This window comes from Mauremys reevesii, linkage group 13 (genome assembly GCF_016161935.1).
Source record: "Mauremys reevesii isolate NIE-2019 linkage group 13, ASM1616193v1, whole genome shotgun sequence".
Lineage (NCBI taxonomy): Eukaryota > Metazoa > Chordata > Testudines > Geoemydidae > Mauremys > Mauremys reevesii.
The window spans coordinates 22,067,380-22,090,303 of NC_052635.1; the positions used below are offsets into that span (position 1 = coordinate 22,067,380).

Here is a 22,924-nt window from a genome sequence, read left to right on the forward strand (position 1 = left end):
GAATTTCAATAGAATGGATCTTTGTCCTGCAGATTGTAGAAGGAATCCCCAATCAAGCTGTACTTATGAATGTCAGGAAGAGAAACACCCCATTTGTCTACTGGACTCACTCTAGCAGAACTCAGAAGAGCCAAATGGAGCAGGGTTGGGAGAAGCGTAGTGGTGCGGATGATAGCATATATAGAAAGCATTCTTTCCCCATGTTGCCATAGCAAGATTCCTAATACAAAGTTAATAATTCTGATTTTTACATTAAATCAGGTAAACTATGGTGGTGGACGTCAGATCTCAGCTAGGGGAGGCTAGTTAGCTAAGTTTCTCTCTCTCATTCTCTCGCATTTTCTTATAAAGTGACAAAAATTAAGAGACCTTTTCCCTTCTGCATACTATTTTTAGGATGCCATAACTCAGGAACCCCTTGTACATTTCATTTCAAATCAAGCAGAAAAATTCTACCTTGGACCCAGACCCAACCTGTCAGTTTTGAGACTCAGGCAATTTTTGGTCTTGGATTTTAGAGACTTGGTGCATAATTGGCCTAATTCTGGACACTCAAGACCCAGTTCTCTGCAAGCGTTGCTCCCCTGAAGTTAATGGAGTTATAACAGCATTCTCGGCTGACTCTAAGTTTGCCACTTTAGCTCCTGAGAGGCTGCTGCCTAGCAATATTCTGAGAAAGGGAAATATCACTGAAACCATAAGCAGTTTTCTTTGCAGATACTTCTTGCTCGGGGGACAGTGCAATGGGGTTGTGTATCTCAGAAGTGGTTTAGGGATGGCCTCAAACGTAATTCAAATCTGCAGAATGAAATTTATTCCCAGTACAACTATCTCCTCTACAGACTTTAACGCCACTCCAGCTCTTCATACCCAGGGACCAAGTCCCAGGGTCACACTCAGGGGCAAGTCTTGAAGTCACTGAATACTCGCTGCAAAACTACATCTCGATGATCTCACAGTAGGTGTTTGGTGGCTTTTACAACTGGCCTATTAGTCAGAGGCATATCTCCCAAGAGGGGGGAGGCAGTAGAATTACCCTGACCACCCCCCCAAGGAAGAGTGGCCCTTACCGTGAGGAACCCCAGCATGAGAAATTCTATCTCGAGAAAGACAATCAGAATGCTAAAGCAAGGGTAAGAGGAAAAGGTCTGGAGAAGGAGGCAGTGTGATTCAAACACTTTTACAAGAAGAAATTGGTAAGTATCCACTGAGGACATACCCTCGTTACTGGTGTGTCATCGTTAGGTTATTCACTGTTATTACTTGTCATTGTTTGCCAGTTTGCAGGGTGCTTTATGCATACGAAACCAGACAAAGGAGCTTACAACCATTAGCAAGAGGGATCAGTGGGCTAACCAAACACAAAAAGGAAGAGAGGAAAACACACATAACAGTCACTTACCATTGACACAACTCATACCCTGCACACACAACATGCATATGCTGCATACACTACATACTCTGCTGCCACAGCAGGGGAAAACAGAACACAACATTTGGATTTGTCTACTAAGTCCTTGGGGACTTTCCATTGGCCTCTGAGGGATATACTGACCCTGGCTATTCACCTGCTTAGCCCTCACACCAGTAAGGGAGAAGTAATGGGAAAATTTGTTACTTTCCAGACCAGCTCTGTGCATCCCAGCTCAAATAACCACCTCCCATCCCCACTGGACTGTGCCACCCCCCAGTGACGGCCATTCACCAAGGATGGGAAATCCTCAGCTGGCAGACAATCTGGGCTTGCCACCTGCACCAGCCTCAGCCCTCTGGGGTGAAAGGAAAGGAGACAAGGAGAAGGCAAAGAAGAGGTATCACAACATAAGGAAGACCATGGGCTCAGTCTTGCTTCTGGTGATCATGGTTTTTGAACTGGATGAGGGGTGTTTCCTGGACCCCCTGATGGAGGGGGTCCCTTTCTGGTACAGACTGCACTCCCTGCTCCTTGGTGAGGAGCTCTCTGGCTACAGTCCATGGCGGAAGCATTGTCACCACTGAGGGGGCTCAGGAGGAAGGAAAATGAGCATCTCAGATGACTGACTGTGGCTAAAACAGAATCTATTATTCACTGACTTACTCCTAGGAGGTAGAATTGACTCTCTTCCTGTAGAAGAGCTGTCCAGTGCCCAAGCATTCTATTGGTGTCTACACAACAAACTCAGATAATACAGAGCGGTCTTTCCCTTTGCAGTTCTTTCATGATCAGTAATATCATCCGGAAGGCAAAACACAGGCCGAGATCAGAAGGGCAATATTTCAAATGGTGCCACGCACTTCTCATGCCCCTTCCCATGCCTCCAAACATTTGCAATGGAAGACAGTGACTGAGGAAACTGATATGTGATGGCTTGTCAAAGTTATGTAACACGAAATGCCTGTTTGTGTGTGCGAAGGCAGGTTTGTAAGAGTGTTCCCGCTGTCCCTGGACATGATTATCTGGGCTAGAATACTGCCTGTTGACCCCATTATCCTGAGACACCATCTCCCAGCACTCTGCAGAAGGTCTTAACTCTAAACCACACATTGCGGGCCTGATTTTGAAACAATGTAGGGATGCAATTTTATACACAAAAAACACAGACCCAGTTGTGTGCTTAATTTGCATGCAAAATGACTGAAATTGCACAAGCAATTCAAATAAGGGCACCCTCCTAATAGCTAATGGCCAGAGCCGCCCAGAGGAGGGGGGCAAGTGGGGCAATTGGCCCCAGGCCCCGGGCCCCGCAGGGGCCCTGCGAGCCCTGGCCAAGAATCCCTTCCCTGGTGTGGGGGATGGGCAGAGGCTTCTCAGAGACGCTGGTGGCTACTGCACAGAGCTGCAGGATATGCTGCCGGCGCCGCCTGCAGTGCAGCCCTTTTCCAGGGGCTCGATTGGCTGAGCTGCCCGCAGAGCAGGACCCAGGTGCTCTGGACCCGGGCGGAGGTAAGTGGGAGGGAGGCGCTGGCATGGGACAGGCTGGTCCTGTCCTGCACGGCGCTCAGCCATGCCCCAGGCCCTACGGGGAGGTGAGAATGGGCACAGGGATGCCTGGGCTCTGTGCCAGCCCTGCCACAGACTCCCCGCCGGCAAGCGGCGCCACCTGGCTGCACCCCACACGAGTGCTCCAGCTGGGCGCGCCGGGCACAGCGCAGGGGCTGGGACGGGGCAGCTCTGTGCCCATAGGGGAGCTAGGGGGCTCCCCGTGCTCTTGCAGCACTGCTAATGGGCAGCTGCTGGGGATGGGGTGGGAGGGGGCAGGCGCTCTGACTGCGCTTGCAATACATCTCCCAGGCAGCGGCAGCTCCGGCTGGAAGGAGCACTGCGGGTGGCTGGCGAGAGCGCACAGAGCGCATCTGGTGGCTGTGGGTTGCACAGACAATCCAGGAAGTTTCTGGAAAGTGTAGGGGACAATTTCCTGGTGCAAGTGCTGGAGGAACCAACTAGGGGAAAAGCTCTTCTTGACCTGCTGCTCACAAACAGGGAAGAAATAGTAGAGGAACCAATAGTGGATGGGAACCTGGGAGGCAGTGACCATGAGATGGTCGAGTTCAGGATCCTGATACAAGGAAGAAAGGAGAGCAGTAGAACAGAGACACTGGACTTCAGAAAAGCAGACTTTGACTCCCTCAGGTAACTGATGGGCAAGGTCCCCTGGGAGAATAACATGACGGGGAAAGGAGTCGAGGAAAGCTGGCTGTATTTTAAAGAATCCTTATTGAGGTTGCAGGAACAAACCATCCCGATGTGTAGGAAGAAAAGTAAATATGGCAGGCGACCAGCTTGGCTTAACAGTGAAATCCTTGCTCGTCTTAAACACAAAAAAACAGCTTACAAGAAGTGGAAGATTGGACAAATAACCAGGGAGGAGTATAAAAGTATTGCTCAGGCATGCAGGAGTGAAATTAGGAAGGCCAAATCACACTTGGAGTTGCAGCTAGCCAGAGATGTTAGGAGTAACAAGAAGGGTTTCTTCAGGTATGTTAGCAACAAGAAGAAAGTCAAGGAAAGTGTGGGCCCCTTGCTGAATGAGGGAGGGAACCTAGTGACAGAGGATGTGGAGAAAGCTAGTGTACTCAATGCTTTTTTTGCCTCTGTCTTCACAGACAAGGTCAGCTCCCAGACAGCTGCACTCTGCAGCACGGTATGGGGAGGAGGTGACCAGCTCTCTGTGGAGAAAGAAGTAGTTTGGGACTATTTAGAAAAGCTGGACGAGCACAAGTCCATGGGGCCGGATGCGCTGCATCCGAGGGTGCTAAAGGAGTTGGCCGATGAGATTGCAGAGCCATTGGCCATTATCTTTGAAAAATCATGGCGATCGGGGGAGGTCCCAGATGACTGGAAAAAAGCTAATGTAGTGCCCATCTTTAAAAAGGAGAAGAAGGAAGATCCAGGGAACTACAGGCCAGTCAGTCTCACCTCAGTCCCTGGAAAAATCATGGAACAGGTCCTCAAGAAATCAATTCTGAACCACTTAAAGGAGGGAAAGTGATCAGGAACAGTCAGCATGGATTCACCAAGGGCAAGTCATGCCTGACTAACCTAATTGCCTTCTATGATGAGATAACCGGCTCTGTGGATGTGGGGAAAGCAGTGGATGTGCTATTTCTGGACTTTAGCAAAGCTTTTGATACAGTCTCCCACAGTATTCTTGCCAGCAAGTTAAAGAAGTCTGGGCTGGATGAATGGACGGTAAGGTGGATAGAAAACTGGCTAGATGGTCAGGCTCAACGGGTAGTGATCAATGGTTCCATGTCTAGTTGGCAGCCGGTATCAAGTGGAGTGCCCCAAGGGTCGGTGCTGGGGCGGTTTTGTTCAATATCTTCATTAACGATCTGGAGGATGGTGTGGACTGCACCCTTAGCAAGTTTGCAGATGACACTAAACTGGGAGGAGTGGTTGATACGCTGGAGGGTAGGGATAGGATACAGAGGGACCTAGACAAATTAGAGGATTGGGCCAAAAGAAATATGATGAGGTTCAACAAGGACAAGTGCAGAGTCCTGCATTTAGGACAGAAGAATCCCATGCACTGCTATAGACTAGGGACCGAATGGCTGGGCAGCAGTTCTGCAGAAAGGACCTAGGGGTTACAGTGGACAAAAGCTGAATATGAGTCAACAGTGTGCCCTTGTTGCCAAGAAGGCTAATGGCATTTTGGGTTGTATAAGTAGGGGCATTTCCAGCAGATCGAGGATGTGATCATTCCCCTCTATTCAGCACTAGTGAGGCCTCATTTGGAGTACTGTGTCCAGTTTTGGGCCCCACACTACAAGAAGGATGTGGATAAATTGGAGAGAGTCCAGCGGAGGGCAACAAAAATGATTAGGGGGCTGGAGCACATGACTTATGAGGAGAGGCTGAGGGAACTGAGATTGTTTAGCCTGCAGAAGAGAAGAATGAGGGGGGATTTGATAGCTGCTTTCAACTACCTGAAAGGGGGTTCCAAAGAGGATGGATCTAGACTGTTCTCAGTGGTAGAAGATGACAGAACAAGGAGTAATGGTCTCAAGTTGCAGAGGGGGAGGTTTAGGTTGGACATTAGGAAAAACTTTTTCACTAGGAGGGTGGTGAAGCACTGGAATGGGTTACCTAGGGAGGTGGTGGAATCTCCTTCCTTAGAGGTTTTTAAGGTCAGGCTTGACAAAGCCCTGGCTGGGATGATTTAGTTGGGTTTGGTCCTGCTTTGAGCAGGGGGTTGGACTAAATGACCTCCTGAGGTCCCTTCCAACCCTGTGATTCTATGATTCTATGGGTGACTCTGGCTGCAGGGGGTGCGCAGAGTTGGGGTGGCTGGAGCAGGGCCGGCTCCAGGCCCCAGCATTCCAAGCTGGTGCTTGAAGCGGCAACCTGCAAGGGGCGGCAGTCCCTGTTGTTTTGCCCCCAAGCAGCGTGCTGAATTGCCGCCGCGGAGGGCAGGGGCAGTCCGTGTGCCCTTAGGGCGGCAGGCGCGTTTCCGCGGTGAGGGCAATTCGGCAGCAGCTTCTATGTTTAGCTGTCCGGGGTCCCATTTGTTGTCATTCTCCTCCCTTCGTGGTTCACACCTCACCCCATGGCTCCTCCATTTCCTTTGTTGCCTCGACGGTTCCTCTGCCCATTCCCCATTATCCCCCTCTTCACCGACCCCTGGCTGCAGGAAGTGGTCTCTCCACAGTCTCCTCACTCAGGCAGCAGTTTTCTATCCCAGCAGACTGTCCCACACGCCCTCTATCAGCTGCAAGGCCAGTTCTGTAACACTTATATTGGGCAGCACTTACTTTGATGGGGCTGCTTATGACAGGCTAGGTCTACACTTAAAACTTACAGCAGCATAGCAACGTCGGACAGGGGTGTGTATAAACCACACCCCAGCGGACACAGCTATGTCGATGGATCAGGGCTCCTGTCAGCATAGACACTTTCTTTCCAGGAACTGGTGTTCTTACACCATCCAAAAAGCTCCTTCTGTCAGTGTGCACTGCATGTACACGGACCCCATGGTTTTCCTTGTGTTGTGTTTGCTTAAGTCCCTTTGCTTTCAGTTTAAACTGATTTTTACCAAAAAATTCCTGGGTTCTACAAAAAGTATTATTCATTTTCTGATTTTCACCCTACTTTAGTATCATTCAAATTAGGGCCGTCAAGCGATTAAAAACATTAATTGTGATTAATTGTGCGATTAATCGCGCTCTTAAACAATAACAGAATACCATTTATTTAAATATTTTTGGATGTTTACTACATTTTCAAATACATTGATTTCAGTTACAACACAGAATACAAAGTGTACAGTGCTCACTTTATAATTATTTTTTATCACAAATATTTGCACTGTAAAAAAAGATAGTATTTTTCAATTCACCTAGTACAAGTACTGTAGTGCAATCTCTTTATCATGGAAGTTGAACTACACAAGCGGAGTAAGGGTAACAGACCTGAGCCCATATACTACTGCTGTGGTAGCATTGGACAGGGAGAAGATGACCTCATTCCCTGGGCAGCTGGGGTGCATGCATGCGAGAGAGAGGAACATAAGTGAACTCAATAACTATTGCTTTTTCCCTAATATCCTATCTGCAGTGAGTCACTGAGCTCCTTTCTGAGTCACTTCTAATTTCCAGTCCATTCAAACTTTCCAGGCTCAAATCAAATTACAGATAGAAGATCTGCTGTGTTCAAACAGTGCTCGACCAGAACAAGAAGGGGAGAGGAACATGATGAAATGGTGAACCCCTTCAAATCACAGGCTCCCCGCTCGGTGTGAACTCTGGGTCACTCAGACTGGAGGAGAAATGAATCACCAAAAACATCAGAAGCCTGTCAGATTTTCCCCCTTGCTGGATGTTGTGAATTTGCTCTCCAGAGCGCGGGTGTCCAGAACAGATTCCCACAACATTGTCAAGGTTGAACGTTTCCCATTCCTATTGCATCTCACTCTGACCCCTGGAGAAGTTGAGGGCTCCATAATTTTGTAAGTCCCAAAAGAAAGCACTTGAGTTTAACCCTGTCAACGCTGGCATTTCCAAGAGTGCTAGCGAAACGTCTGTGCGGGAGGAAGGGGGCGAGTGTTGTATATAATGAGGATCCAGGCTCACTCAAGCCTAACACTTCAGGGCTTGTTCAGTCCTGCTCATTGGGGCTGTAGATTTGGGAGAGCCCACACCTAGGCTTTTATACACATCCACAGGTTTGTGAACAGTTCCCATGTCACACAAGCCTGCGCAGGAATGTTGCAACAGACCGATGGTCTCTCCAGTCCAGGAGCCAGGACTAGGAGGCAGTGCAGACCAATGGATAGAGTTCTAACCTCAGCCCTGCCACTGGCTTGTTGCAAGACCTTGGGCAAGTTACTGCCCCTTTCCTGTACCTCAGTTTCCCCAAATTAAAATGAGTGATTGTCCACAAAGTGAATAAAGGTTGCAAAATCAACGATGTTTCATTTTGCTATACCTGGATTCCACTGGGCTAAGAGCCACCTTCCAGCTGGCACAGAATTCTTCTTTCCAAAGGGACTGGCACTTCCATCCCCTCCTCTGCTCTGGCTGATGAGAAGCTGTGGTTACCTCCCGGCAGGGAGGTTTAGGGATGATTACCTCGTCTCCTGCTGTTGCTACAGCTGCTCCTCACTGGGAATGAACAGATGGCCTTCCTGAGCCCCTGTAGTTACCAGTGCTCCCTGGAAGTGCCTGCCATCACTTGCTGAGGTGAAAGGGAAGGGATCTTTGGCCAGACAAACTCTTAGTGAAACTCCACATACAGGGTGAAATTCACCCCCTGTGCAGTGGGTTAGCACAAGGCTCGCCCACCATTTTAGAGCAACTTGAGCCCCGAGACGGCTCTCCCTTGTACTGGGGGATGAAATGGCCTCCAAATTCCCCTAGGACTGGGGGATGTCATAAAGGATGGCATAAAGCCAGCTGTGCCCCCCTCACTGGGGTCCTGAGCTTAGCTCCACTCCACTGATTGTTCCCAACAGCTTTGGCGAGGAAGGAGGGCCCAGTTGTTAGGGTGTTGGCTTGGAACCAAGAAGACCCAGATTCAGTTTCCTGCTTTGCCACAGATTTCCTGTCTGACCTTGGGCAAGTCATTCAGCCTCGCTGTACATAGGGGGAACTGAGGCACAATGGAATTAACAACACTGCCCTGGCCCTGTGGGAATGTCTACACTGCACCTGGGAGTAAGGCTCCCAGCCTGGGTCCACAGACTTGTATAGGTGGGGCTCATCCTAGAGTTCTAAAGAGAGCTATGTAGTCGCTGGAGCTCAGGCTCTCAGGCATCCCCCTCAGGCTCGAGAGCTCAAGCCACGTCTGCACAGCCATTTGTAATGCGCCTTGTGTATCCGGGCTGGGGGCTCCCACAAGGGTGTTGTGGGGATAAATACATGACTGCCTGTGAAGTGCTTTGAGATCTGCTGATGAGAGATGCTATAGAAGTGGGGATTATTAACTAACACGCAGCTAATTGTACTATTACAAAGGTGGATTCTGAAAAGCTCGACATGCCCCACCTTAGCATCCTTGCTTCAAGACCCAGCCCCCACCTTACAATAGCGTCAGGATACAACAGCCCTCACGCATGGGGCTGCAATGCTGCCCACTCCAGTTTGGCCTGGCTGCTCCTCTGTCATGAGCACCCTCCAGTTGAGAACCCCGTACCCAGGGGAGGCTCTAGGTATTTTGCCGCCCCAAGCATAGCAGACAGGCTGCCTTCGGCGGCTTGCCTGCGGGAGGTCCCTGGTCCCACGGATTCAGCGGCTTGCCTGCGGGAGGTCCCCGGTCCCACGGATTCAGCGGCGCGCCTGCGGGAGGTCCCCGGTCCCACGGATTCAGCGGCGCGCCTGCGGGAGGTCCCCGGTCCCACGGATTCAGCGGCGCGCCTGCGGGAGGTCCCCGGTCCCACGGATTCAGCGGCGCGCCTGCGGGAGGTCCCCGGTCCCACGGATTCAGCGGCGCGCCTGCGGGAGGTCCCCGGTCCCACGGATTCAGCGGCGCGCCTGCGGGAGGTCCCCGGTCCCACGGATTCAGCGGCGCGCCTGCGGGAGGTCCCCGGTCCCACGGATTCAGCGGCGCGCCTGCGGGAGGTCCCGGGTCCCACAGATTCAGGGGCTTGCCTGCGGGAGGTCCCCGGTCCCACAGATTTGGCGGCGCACCGGGACCAGCAAACCTTCCTCAGGCAAGCCGCCGAAGGCAACCTGCCTGCCGCCCTCCCGGCGACCGGCAGAGCGCCCCCCGTGGTTTGCCGCCCCAAGCACGCGCTTGGCGTGCTGGTGCCTGGAGCCGCCCCTGCCCATACCACTGAATTACCCTCCTTTAGGGTGCCATACGACGGTCACAAAGCCTAGCTCTGCAGCAATGATCAGTAACATTCATTTCTAGAGTAGATAGCAGATGCAACTCCTGTTGCACAGCCTGGACACAGTGTCTCACCGAAGAGAAGAGAGGTTTATGATTTAACTGCATCATTGAGAACGCTCTCCCAAATCTGCTGAGTAACCAGGATTACAAGGAGTGGGAAACATTCCTGTCAGGAGACAAAAACCCCAGAGGACACGGCCATTAATTGAGCCAGTGTTCCCATGGCTTCAAATGTTCAGAAGTGTCAGGCCAGAGCCAGCTCTCCTCTCAGACCTGAGCGGGAGGGGACAGCAGCTGTTAATACAGCTTCTCACCTCAGCCACTGGGAGAGCACTTGGCAAGGCAACGTTATTGCAGGTGTACTTTCTTCTGTGTTTTAAATGAACCTCCTCCTTTACCTGCCAGGCCATGAATAAGAACCTTCTAGAGAAGCAATTAAATGGGCCCTGGCCTTGGCTGCCTGGACAGGTCTCAGCTGCAGGTCAGCTCACCACAAAGCCGTTCAGGTGGTGACGGGAGCTCAGTGTGGGCTAGCCAGGAACTTCCCACGTGGCTGGAGGTGGGCCAGAAGCAGGAAGTCTGGAGTCCGGTTCAGACTGAGCTCCCACACCATGTGGGGTGTTATTTAGAGTCCCGGGTAGGGATTTGCAGCTGCACACCCAGGTACACACCCAGCCACCAGGCAGATGAGCATAAGGCAGAGAGTCTCAACCCAGGTTGGCTAAACCAAGAGCACGACAGCACAGCGACAGATACAAACCACTTATCCTCATGCAAAGGGGTTGCTCTACCTGGAGGCTGAGATTGCATGCACTACTTGAGCCATCAGGCTGTTCAGATCCTGTTCAAATGAATCCAACCCTGGAGGCCACTTTGAAAATCTCTGGCTTGGTTTTACTATGGCAGCACCCAGGCCTATGCTCTCTGCCTCTCCAGTACTCGGTGTGTCTGATTATGAGCGGGGGGTGGCAGCAAGGGGGAGAGAACAGCTTTCCATCCTCCGATGAAATTATATCTACACAGTGTTCCCCATCAACTCCCCCGCCTCTCCTCCTTGGCTGGTGTGGCGAGAGCTCCCCCTGCTGTTTCAATCTCCTTTTGTCCCAGCTGTAAGGAAATCCAAATAAAGAGACTATTACAATGGGATCAGGGCGTCGGTTTGGGGGGAACCCGAATATGGGCTGGGGATTCCTGGAGAGACTCCATCTGTGCACAATCTCATTCTCTCTAGCTAAAGCTTTTGGCGCTGAAATCGCTGCCAGCATCATTCTTTTGTATTTGCTTGATTTGCACAAACTCAGACACTCTCTTCTGTTTACTGCAAAAGCCGTCTGGAACTAATTGCCCATGGACCCACTCTAGCATCCGCTGAGGAGGAAGGGTACAGAATGCTAATTTGTTGGCTCCTGATGTAGCCTTTCCAAGGGACCCATTATTCATCCACTACAATGATTCGCTACAAGCAAGCACAGGAGAAACAGGTGTTCATAAATTATTTGAAAACAGGGCAACATAAAGCAGTACATAAAACAAAAGTTGTCTAGGTTTTAATCTGTTGGTCTCAAAGCACTTTACAAAGAGGACCAGCATTTTTATCCCCAGTTTACAAACGGGGAAACTGAGGCACAGCGGTGCAAAGGGACTTGCCCAGAAAGCCAATGGCAGGAGGAGGAATAACTGAGCTTTTCAGAGTCCCAGTCCAAAGGCACTAGATAATAACGCTGCACTTTCTTAGCCTGCTTTTCAGCCAGTGAACAGGTCTGATCGCCAGTTCTGCTTACATCGAGGCACTGCCATGGTGTGGGGCCGGAAAACAAGATTTATATTTTGAAGGAAATTTCAGTGCAGAACAAAACTGAGACCTTCCAGATTTCTCATGAAAAAACAGGGTGCTCCCATCTCAGAGCAGCCAATAACCCAGTGGCCGGGGCACTCATCTGGCATGTGCAAGACTCAGATTTAAGTCCCCACCGTGCCTGATTTGGAGCAGGGTCCTGAGCCTTGGCCTGACCACCAGCTCTGCAGCTAGAGCTGTTCCACTTGGGATAAACAATTCAGAGACGGACTCCACAGCCCAGGGGTTAGGACACGCACCGTGGGGGAGAGCCTGGTTCAAGTCACTGCTCCAGAGCAGGGATATGATCCCAAGTCTGCCACAACCCAGTGGAGTGCACCAGCCACTGGGCTACTGTGGGGCATGGCTCCCCCTCTCTCATCCCCCTGCCTGTCAGAGCTGGTGAATCAGTGTTGTCCTACACACAATGGTCCATGGTGGAGTTCCCCACCAGGCCGACTAGGGATCCTTACGCTCTCTGGGTGAAATTCACCTCGCCCTGCAAATAGACCTTTGTGCAGGGAGCTAAGTGGGAGTTGGGGTGTCTGAATTCAAAACTCCCCCAACCTACAGGCAGGCCCAGCCCTCTCACACCCTGGAGGTGCCGGTGGTTCTCAGCAGAAGCACAGATCTGATGGCCCCTTACTTGACCTACCAGGGCTCTCTCCAAACCAGCCTGTTCTGAGCCAATGCATGGTGTGCAGTCGCTGCCAAGTTGCCCCTTGTCAGACAGCCTCTCTGTCAGAGGCCACCCTGAGATGGGTCAGGGCAAAAAGTAAAGGCAAATCTCTGGGATTTGTAAACAAATCTGAATATGGCCCCTGTCAAGGTGTCACCCCCACTTTGAATGTTAGGGTACAGATGTGGGGACCTGCATGAGATAACCCCAAGCTTATTTACCAGCTTAGATCTAGTAGCTGCCACCACCAAATAGTTTAAACAAATGTTTATGGGAGAGTCATTTGGAAACTCTGTCTCCCCCCAAAATATTTCCCCAGTCTTTATCCCCCTGTTCCTGGCAGGACTGAGACTGATTCACCTCCCACCAATTCCTGGTGAGCCCAGATCCAAAAAACCCTTGGAATCTTAAAACAAGGAAAAATCAATCAGGTTCTTAAAAGAAGACTTTTAATTAAAGAAAAAGGGTGAAAGGAATACCTCTGTGCGATTAGCATGCAAGCTACTCTCATAGACAACAGATCCAAAACACAGAGGATGTACCTCTGGGCAAAAACCTTAGTTACACAAAGAAACCCAATTTGATTCTCCCTCTATGCAAAAACAAAGTCACAAAAGAAAATAAACAGAATCTAATACATTCCTTCTCTAAACACTTACTACTTTAATAAATGTTAGATGGCTGATTCCTGGATCCTTCACTCTGGCACAAACCTTTCTGAACAGACAAAAGACTGATTTCCCTCCTCCCTCTTTGAAAACATCTTGTCCCCCCATTGGTTCCTCTGGTCAGGTGTCAGCTAGGCTATGTGAACTTCTTAACCTATACAGGTAAAAGAGGAATTAACCCTTAACTGTCTGTTTATGACAGGCCCTGCCTTGGGCTTTAGCCTGGTTTGTCCATAACACTCAGCCAGTCTCTGCAGTGCCGCAGACACTTGGCCGAGGCAGCAGCTTCAAAATTTCTACAAAGAAACAATTGCAAGAGCCAATCAAAGAACAGAGAATTTGTTTGCCCAGAACTCTGCAGAGTCCCAAAGGCCCAACCTGCTTCCTTCTAGATCTGGCCCTGGAAAGGGGCTTTTTACACAATCCTTTTCTTTCCCCACCATGTTTGTCCCTTGTCATGGCTGCTATGGGGAACTACATTTTCTAGCCTCTTTTTCTCTCCAGGTTCTGAGAGCCAGCGTCCCCCACCCTCCTGGAGGTGAAGGGAGGTCCAGCCCTCCCTGCCAATGGAACTCCAGCCTGGGCCCTAGAGCAGCGGTCCCCAACCTTTTTGGCACCAGGGACCGGTTTCGTAGAAAAAAATTTCCGCGGACCTGTGGGATGGTTTTGGGACGATTCAAGCGCATTACATTTATTTTTGTATGTATTTTGCATGAGGAATTACTGGTTAAATTGGAAAAGATGGGGATCGAAATGAAAATCCAGAGGTGGATAAGGAGCTGGTTAAAGGGGAGACTGCAGAGGGTCATATTGAAGGGGGAACTGTCAGGTTGGAGGGGGGTTACCAGTGGAGTTCCTCAAGGTTCGGTTTTGGGTCCGATTTTATTCAATCTATTTATCGCTGACCTGGGAACCAAGAGTAGGAGTGGGCTGATAAAGTTTGCGGATGACACCAAGTTGGGAGGTATTGCCAATTCGGAAAAGGATCGGGATATCCTCCAGGGAGATTTGGATGACCTTGTAAACTGGAGTATTAGTAACAGGATGAAATTCAATAGTGAGAAGTGTAAGGTTATGCATTTAGGGATGACTAACAAGAACTTTAGTTATAAGCTGGGGATGCACCAGTTGGAAGTAACGGAGGAGGAGAAGGACCTAGGAGTCCTGGTTGATCGTAGGATGACTATGAGTAGGCAATGTGACGTGGCCGTTAAAAAAGCTAATGTGGTCTTGGGATGCATTAGGCGAGGTATTTCTAGTAGGGATAAGGAGGTGCTAGTCCCGTTATATAAGGCGTTGGTAAGACCTCATTTGGAGTATTGTGTGCAGTTTTGGTCTCCCATGTTTAAGAAGGATGAATTCAAACTGGAACGGGTACAAAGAAGGGCCACTAGAATGATCCGAGGAATGGAAAGCCTGTCATATGAAAGGAGACTTGAGGAGCTCGGTTTGTTTTCCTTAACCAAAAGAAGGATAAGAGGAGATATGATTGCACTCTTTAAATATATCAGAGGGATAAATACCAGGGAAGGAGAGGAATTATTTCAGCTCAGTGCTAATGTGGACACGAGGACAAACGGATATAAATTGTCAGTCAGGAAATTTAGGCTTGAAATTAGACGAAGGTTTCTAACCATCAGAGGAGTGCAATTCTGGAACAGCCTACCGAGGGAAACAGTGGGGGCGAAGGACCTCCATGACTTTAAGATTAAGCTAGATAAGTTTATGGAGGAGATAGTATGATAGGATAACGGGCTTAGTCAATAGGTCAATTAAGTGCCACACTGGTAATTAGTACAATGGGTCAATGATAGGATATTGTTAGCCTTTTTCCAGAGGGTATGGCTGGAGAGTCTTGCCCGCATGCTCGGGGTGCAGCTGACCGCCATATTTGGGGTCGGGAAGGAATTTTCCTCCAGGGTAGATTGGCAGTGGCCCTGGAGGTTTTTCGCCTTCCTCCGAAGTATGGGGCAGGGGTCACTTGCTTAAGGAATGGGTGGATTGGCTTATATGGCCTGCATCTTGCAGGAGGTCAGACTAGATGATCATAATGGTCCCTTCTGATCTTGAATTCTATGATTCTATGATTCTATATAATGAAATAATTATACAACTGACCATAATGCAGAATTAGTGGGAGCCCTGAGCTTGTTTTCCTGCAACTAGACGGTCCCATCTGGGGGTGATGGGAGACAGTGACACCCGAAGTGTGTTGCTTATGTCCAGTCTACTCCGTAATCTCGTTTTGGTTGCTGTCACTGCAGAAAACCCTGCTTCACAAAGATAGGATGTTGAAAATGGAAGTAAGCTTTTCAGTGCTTTTGTGGAAATCTCAGGATATTCCGCCTTGACTTTAATCCAGAACGTATGGAGATTTGAAGTCGTCTCAAACACACTTTTAAGGCCACCATCATTTGTGATCTCAAGCAGCTGATCCTCTTCTAGCACGGATAAAGTCGATTCACCTGGCTTATTCACAAATGGGTCGCGGATCCATTCCTTCCCAGTTCGGGGGTCTTTTGTGGTTGGGAAGTAATGCTCAAACTCTTTTGAAAGCTGAGATAGGTGATCATGCATCAGCTGGGAAAAAGAAGGCCCTGGCTCAGTCTCTTTCAAAATCTCTGCTAATGTTTGAAACATGTCAAAAATCCCAATGTTCACTCGTCACCCCCATAATTCTAGTTTGGCTTTGAATGCAGCCACTTTATCTGCCGACTTGAACACAGTTGTCATTCTCCCCTGAAGTGACAGACTGAGTTCGTTGAGCAGGTTGAATATGTCACACAAGTAAGCAAGTTTTATGACCCATTCTGTGTCACTGAAATGTGCTGCCCATGGTGACTGTTTTTCTAAAAGAAATCTCTGGAGCAGCTCTCGTAACTCAAAAACTCTGGCCAGTGATCTACCTTTAGAAAGCCATCTCACTTCTGTGTATAAGAGAAGACGTGTGTGCTCTGCGTCCATCTCCTCACAGAGCTGCGCGAACAGACGTGAGTTAAGGGCATGTACTTTAATGTGGTTGATAATTTTAATCACATCCTGCAAAACTTTGTTAAGTTCAGATGACATTTTTCGGCTAGCTAGCATTTCTCTATGGATGACACAGTGCGTAGACTCACATTCAGAAGCGACCTCCTTGACCCAAGTAGTGAAACCAGAAAGCCGTCCAGTCATGGCAGCTGCTCCGTCCGTGCATATAGAGACACAAAATGACCAATTCAGTTTTCCTGACATGTAATCATTCAAAGACTTGAATAGTTCTGCAGCTGTGGTGTTGGTTGGCAACAAAAGTGCACATAACATATCCTCATGCACATCCTCCTGAAAAATATATCGCACAAAACCAAGCATTGTTGCCTTGTTGTCAACATCGGTAGACTCGTCAACCTGGATTGCGTACCACGGTGACTCATTCACCCTCTCTAACAATTGTGCCTCAATATCCTCTGCTATTTCATCAATTCGTCTAGTTATGGAGGAACACGTGCCACCTTTTGAACTACAGCCTCTCCTAAAAGTTCACAACAAATGTCCTTAGCAGCAGGCAGGATCAACTCTTCACCAATAAAAAAAAAACAGGGGTACTTGTGGCACCTTAAAGACTAACAAATTTATTTTAGCATGAGCTTTCGTGAGCTGCAGCTCACGAAAGCTCATGCTAAAATAAATTTGTTAGTCTTTAAGGTGCCACAAGTACTCTTGTTTTTTTTGCAGATACAGACTAACACGGCTGCTACTCTGAAACTCTTCACCAATAGTAAAGGGCTTCTTAGCTTTAGCAATGCGGTTAGCCACTAAGAATGATGCTTTCAGTGCAGACACATTTGATGAAGTGGTGGCCTTCAGTAATTGCTTCTGTTCTTCGTGTTCACGTTTTTTTCTTTTGAAAAACTCCAAAGGCTTGTCTTTTAATGCAGGGTGCTTGGTCTCCATGTGGCGAAGCAGTTTTGAAGGTTTCATGGCTTCGTTGGATAGCCGGTTGCCACATATTATACAAAGCGGGCGTGGAGAATGTGAGTCACCTGTTGCAATGAACCCGTAATTTAAGTAGGACTCTTGGTATTTTCTTTTAAATGCAGTTTTCTTTTTGTTGGCCGTCTTAGAGTCTTCTGCTGTCTCATCATTGGGTCTTTCCCCCTTTTCAAAGAAGCTTTGCAGCGACGTTTGTTTTTTACTCATTTTGGCCAGGGTTAGCTTGTGGGCTTACCAAAACTGTGCGGGAAAGAGGCACGGACGGAAGTGGTAAATAAAATAATGGGCGGGCCACGTGCGGACTAATATAAGTGTCGGATTCTGACTTAAAGCCTGTCACCAGATGCAACTGTACAATTGAAGTACATCAACTCACTTGCCACTATAAAGCCTGCCACCAGATGCAGCTTAATTGTCACTTGCCACTCACTGATAGGGTTCTGATATTAGTCTGCAAGCGATTGATTTATTATGGTCTCTGTGCAGTGAAACCTCTGCTAATGTAATCTGTTTTTGCAGCTGTTCCCCAGCACTAGCATCATGGCCTCAGCTCCACCTCAGATCATCAGGCATTAGATTCTCATAAGGAGTGCAAAACTCCCTCCATCGCATGCGCAGTTTACAGTAGGGTTCGCGCTCCTATGAGAATCTAACATCTGACAGAAGGTGGAGCTCAGGCAGTAATGCAAGCGACGGGGAGCGGCTCTAAACACAGATGAAGCTTTGCTAGCTCACTCACCGCTCATGTCCTAGCCGCTCATGTCCTGCTGTGCACTCACCGCTCATGTCCTGCTGTGCGCTCGGTTCACGGCCCGGTTCCTAACAGGCCATGGACCGGTACCGGTCCGCGGCCCGGGGGTTGGGGACCCCTGCCCTAGAGCATAAACACTAGGGTTGCCCACTTTCTCATTGCACAAAACAAAACACCCTTGCCACGCCCCTTCCCCGAGGCTCCACCCCTGCCCTGCCCCTTCTCTGAGGCCCCGTCCCCACTCACTCCAGCTCCCTCCCTCCGTCTCTCGCTCTCCCCCACCCTCACTCACTTTCACTGGGCTGTGGCAGAGGGTTGGGGTGTAGGAGTGGGTGAGGGCTCCAGCTGGGGGTGCGGGCTCTGGGGTGCGGCTGGGGATGAGGAGTTTGGGGTGCAGGAGGGGGCTCTGGGCTGGAGCAGGGGGTTGGGGTGCAGGAGGGGTTGTGGTGTGCAGGCTCTGGGATGGAGTTAGGGTGCAGGAGGGGGTTCTGACCTGGGGCAGGGGGCTCGGGGTGCGAACTCTAGCTGGGCTGCGCTTACCTCAGGTGGCTCCTGGTCAGTGGCACAGTGGGGCTAAAGCAGACTCCCTGCCTGCCCTGGCTCTGAGCAGCTCCCAGAAGTGGCCAGCATGTCCGGCCCCTAAGCAGAGGCACGGGCAGGTGGCTCTGTGCAGTGCATGCTGCCCGTGCTTGCAGGCATCGCCCCCACAGCTTCCATTGGCCGTGGAAGCCAGCACTGCGGACGCGGGCAGCACGCAGCGCTTCCCTGATCACCTCTGCGCCTAGTTGCTGGACATGCTTCTGGGAGCTGTGTGGAAGCAGGGCAGACAGGGAGCCTGCCTTAGCCCCGCTGCACTGCCCACAGGACTTTTAACGGCCCGGTCAGGAGTGCTGACCAGAGCCGCCAGGGTCCCTTTTCGACTGGGCGTTCCAGTCGAAAACCAGACGCCTGGCAACCCCTAAAAAGCATGGGCACCTTAATGAACTGCAGCCTTGTTCCCCTGAGAGCATGTCCACCCTTCCGCTGACTACACCCTCTGTCCCACTGGTGTTTTTAGAGGCACACCTGGAGTGGGGTGGCGACCCAGGAGGGTTCTCCTCCCAGGCCCCTTACAAGTCCACATTCAGTATTCCCCTGGGGTTTACATGGTGCAGGGGGCCTTGTGCAAGCTCTCTGCACGCTCAGGAGAGCAAGGAGGAGGGATGGTGACTTAGGGTGGTTACACTCCTTCATTAGGAGAGTGCAGCCCGTTAAGTTGGTAACGCACCCCCACAAAGCCTTGTGAAAACGTCAGACGAGGAGGCACTGTGGTAGAGTAGATGGACATGTTCCTCTGTAAAGGGAAGTTGCTGCATCAGTCACCTAGCTTCTGAGGTCTGTCAGCTGGCTCTAAGGCTCGGCGTGCACAGAAGGCTGCATTTGCTGCTGTTATGCACAGTGCCCTCCGACAGCTAATCCCTATAGGAAGCACCGGGGATGTGGCTCTTCCGCTTGCCAGAGGATGACAATCTGTTTGCACAGATTCGTCTCAAATAATTAGCCACCCTAAAGAGGAAAACATAAGCAACCCAGCTCCACAGACAGAAAATTAGTCTCCGGGGTGATACTTTAATAAAGACTAATTACACCACCTTCCATTTCCAGGACACCTTTCTCCTTCCCAGGAAAGCCCAGCTCTATCTTCCCACCACTGGGATATCTCTGAGAATCAGCTGCACTCTGTGCGTTATCGCAAGGCACTGGCAGTGAGGCACGGATGAAACCCACCCATTTGCTTGGGCGCAAAGATGAGTGAAGGGGTTTTTACCCACAGGAATGTGTGTGGAAGCAAAAGCACTGCAAATACTGTAGCAAAAATAAACATATCACAAGAATTTGCACTGGCAGTGCTTCCTCGGTCATTTAGAGAGTTTGGGGGAGGGGGAATGAATGAGGCTGATGCAGAAGAGCAGTGCTAACTGTGAAGTTAAGTGACTTGCCCAAGATCAAACAGCAAATAGGTGTCAAAGCTAGGACAAGACCCATGCCTTTTTAGAAGAGAGGCCTATGCCGGTCCCAGAACCCCAGTGCTGCCCAAGCAAGCCAGGTGCTGATTCTGTGCCTTCATTTTTATTTCTGTAATAATGACTTCATGGAAGGTAGGAGTCTAAATCTCTTTGAGGATCTGGGCCCATGGGCTTTGAACATAGACAGCATTTTTGCATCCCCAGATCTCAAAATGCTGCGCCGAAGTGGGTAAACATGAGAACCTCGGTTTTCCAGACAGGGACACTGATGTTAAGAGAGGTTCAGTGATGTGATCAAGGTCATGCAGCAAGTAAGAGGCAGAGCCAGGATGTGAAGTGTTCCCCACATCACAACCTTGCTGCGTCTCAATTTTTCTACCTGTAAAATGGGCTTCAAGAAACTGCTTTACATTTGCCTAGAGCCTTCCCCACCATAGACCTCAATGTATAGTAGAAAAGGAGGTGAATCTGCGTAATCCCATCCCAGCGCACATGCTGCGGATGGAAAGCAGTCTGTGATCAGAGAACTGGGATTCATCAGAGAACTGGGATTCATTCCAGCTCTGAACCCCACCTCCTTTGAGACCTTGGGCAAGTCCCTTATTCTCTGTGTGTGTCGCTTACCCCCACGGATTAAACAGGAGCAATTAGCTTGCCGGCTCGGGGAGTGGTATGAAGTGTCATTAAATAAAGTTTGGGAAGTGCAAGGAATTATGAAAGTCACTGGAAGACAGAAGGAGAGAATTCTGCATGTATTGGCTCCAAGCACCTTCCTGTAGGCAAAGAGCATCACGGTGGGGAATGTGGGAACAGGAAGAGATCTTCCATTTCTCTGAAATAGCTAGAAAGTGGCCCTTCAGGAGACACAGCTGTGTATTGCTCAGCTAAGTTAGCTCCGCACACAAGTGTAACTCGGCCTTCTTTAGGAGTGCCACTAAATTGCTTAGCAAAGAAACCGATGGCCCATACCCTGTCTGGTGATTTTCAATCACAGGTAACTAGCAAATCAACACCAATTCCCCCCAGAACAAAGCCTTGCACTGCTCCTGCAGGACGGCTACATCCCTGCCAAATTGGAACTTAAAATCCACAGCCAGTTTGACTTTAGGGCTGTTCAAAAGAAGAAGAAAAAAAGCGATGAACAGACATTTTTTTAATATCAGAAAAACTATTTTCTTCTTTATCCTCTAATTCTAAGACACTTGGGCTGGTTTTGCTTAACCACCATCCCCCCAAATTCCCTTGGGACAGAGACCAAGTCTGGAAAACTTCAGCCCAGAAATTGAAAAATTCGAAAGTGATGGATGAATGAAAACAGGCGGTTTGGATGGAAACAATTTGGGGTCCTTAACTCTGACAGACTTTGGCCAGCGCTCTGGGATAAGTAATAATCCCGATTACTTTCCATGAGAGCTGGGCCAGTCTGAGTGAAGAGGGAATGTGATTAAGACACAGGCAGGAAAGAGGCAACAGGGAAAATTTTCAAAAGTGTCTAAGTGATGTAGGAGCCTAAGTCTCACTGAAAATCACTGGTACTTAGGCTCCTGAGTCACTTACTTGCTTTGGAAAATCCCTGATGTTTTTAGAGCTAGTTACTTATGTGTGGACTCATTTATTCTAATGGCTTAGCCTATGGGCACATCACATTAATAAGAAACCAGACTTCATCCCCTGCTGTCTACTTTGGCTATGGATAGTAAACCCTAACCTGACCCTCCTTACTCACATATGTAGCCCCATTCAAGTCAATGTGACAATTACCATGAGTATAACAAGCAGGAGTTAGCTCTGAGCTACCACCCTGATCCAACGCCCTAGGGGGAAAAACCCCCTCCACTGTCTCATATCATATGTCTAGCATTGATCCTGGAACTGCATTACATTTCCATACACTGAAATCTAGCATTTCAGCCTGGCCTTCTTGCTTCTGTTATCCACAGAAATGTCAGTGGATTGCAGAGAATGCTGGGAGAGAATCTGCTCAAGCTGAAAGAGCTGAGTAAGAGGCGATAAAGAAAAGTGACAAGTTCATTTAAGAAAATGTGTGCGCGAGGTGCCTGCTGAACAAGCCCATATAGCCATCTTTAACGTCCCAGTGAGCTTTATCATAATTAAACCAGTGACTGTTAAATGAATGAATAGATCACGTGGGTGCCACACTGTGAAGCAGGCGGTAATTGCACTGTCCTTTGTAGAAACACCTGAATACGCAAAGAATTAACTCATTACAAAAGACACCGTCTGGAGATACTTTCATCTTGCCCTGTACCTGTGTCTAATAAACCTTTACACACAGACCATGCTGAGAACAGAATCTATCCTGGAAACAAAAAACCATATGGAATGGGGCATATTTCTGCCTTTTGCTTCCTTTTTAATGAGGATATTGAATGGAGGTGATGGTGACATCTGAAATATGCCAATTTTATTTACCGTGTGGGAGACCTAAATAACCAGAGAATTGTGGGAATTGGAACACCTATTTTCCTATTTACTTGATAAACAACTAATTCATTCCTCCCGAATCTTGCTCTTGGGAACTGCCGAAACATTTTTGCTGAAACTTTCCAAAAGAATTCAGCCTGAGGCAGACACCCAACATGGAAAATTTAGCTTAAATGATTAAAGTCTGGCCAAGTTATAAGCAACTGAAAAGGAGGGTTTATAATGAGAAGCATTAGGCATCATTAACTCTAGGCATTGTTGCTTCATGTGCCACCTATAATTGATGCGTCTGCAGTCACAGCACTGAGGATAAAAATTACAAGGACCCCCTGTCCTCACGGCACAAGCTGATCGCCTGCTGGGAGCAGGAAGGAATTTGCCCTGTCCCTTTATGGTGTTGTACTTTTTCACCATAGGAGAGCAACAGGAACAAGTGGGTCTCAGTCCTCCTCCTTCACCAGCCTCTTCTCCTTTTCCATGACTTGCTAGGTTTCTCTGTCCCATTTCACACACAAGGGGAGCGTGTGGTGCTACCCACTGAGCCATCCTCCCTTCCACCCCAATGGAAACAAACTCAGGACTTTCTGACTGACACCTATTGTGAATGATTCTCTCTCCCCCTAGAGCTGAAGCAAATCTTGGCTACGGTGACAGCCCCATGGTGTAACTGCCTGCTGTTCACATGTTCTTCTGATTCCGATTGCCTTGTTTATGCCAGTGAGTGGGTAGCAGGTGTCAGAATCTTTTCGTGCGCAGCC

General features: G+C 49.2%; 1 protein-coding gene and 1 long non-coding RNA gene across 4 annotated transcripts in view; one reads left to right on the forward strand and one right to left on the reverse strand.

Moving 5' to 3' along the window:
- Positions 1–22,924, reverse strand: part of NECAB3 (N-terminal EF-hand calcium binding protein 3) — a 125,075-nt gene that overhangs the window by 29,684 nt on the left and 72,467 nt on the right. The window lies entirely within an intron of this gene.
- Positions 790–19,580, forward strand: LOC120381183. Of its 3 annotated transcripts, XR_005587966.1 has the most exons (3): positions 795–1,196; positions 16,910–17,005; positions 19,360–19,580. It is a non-coding gene; the product is annotated as an uncharacterized LOC120381183 (long non-coding RNA). The 3 variants fall into 3 exon arrangements; XR_005587965.1 differs by lacking the exons at positions 16,910–17,005; positions 19,360–19,580 and adding an exon at positions 7,096–7,885 and having other exon boundaries at positions 790–1,196; XR_005587964.1 differs by lacking the exons at positions 16,910–17,005; positions 19,360–19,580 and adding an exon at positions 1,626–2,190 and having other exon boundaries at positions 973–1,196.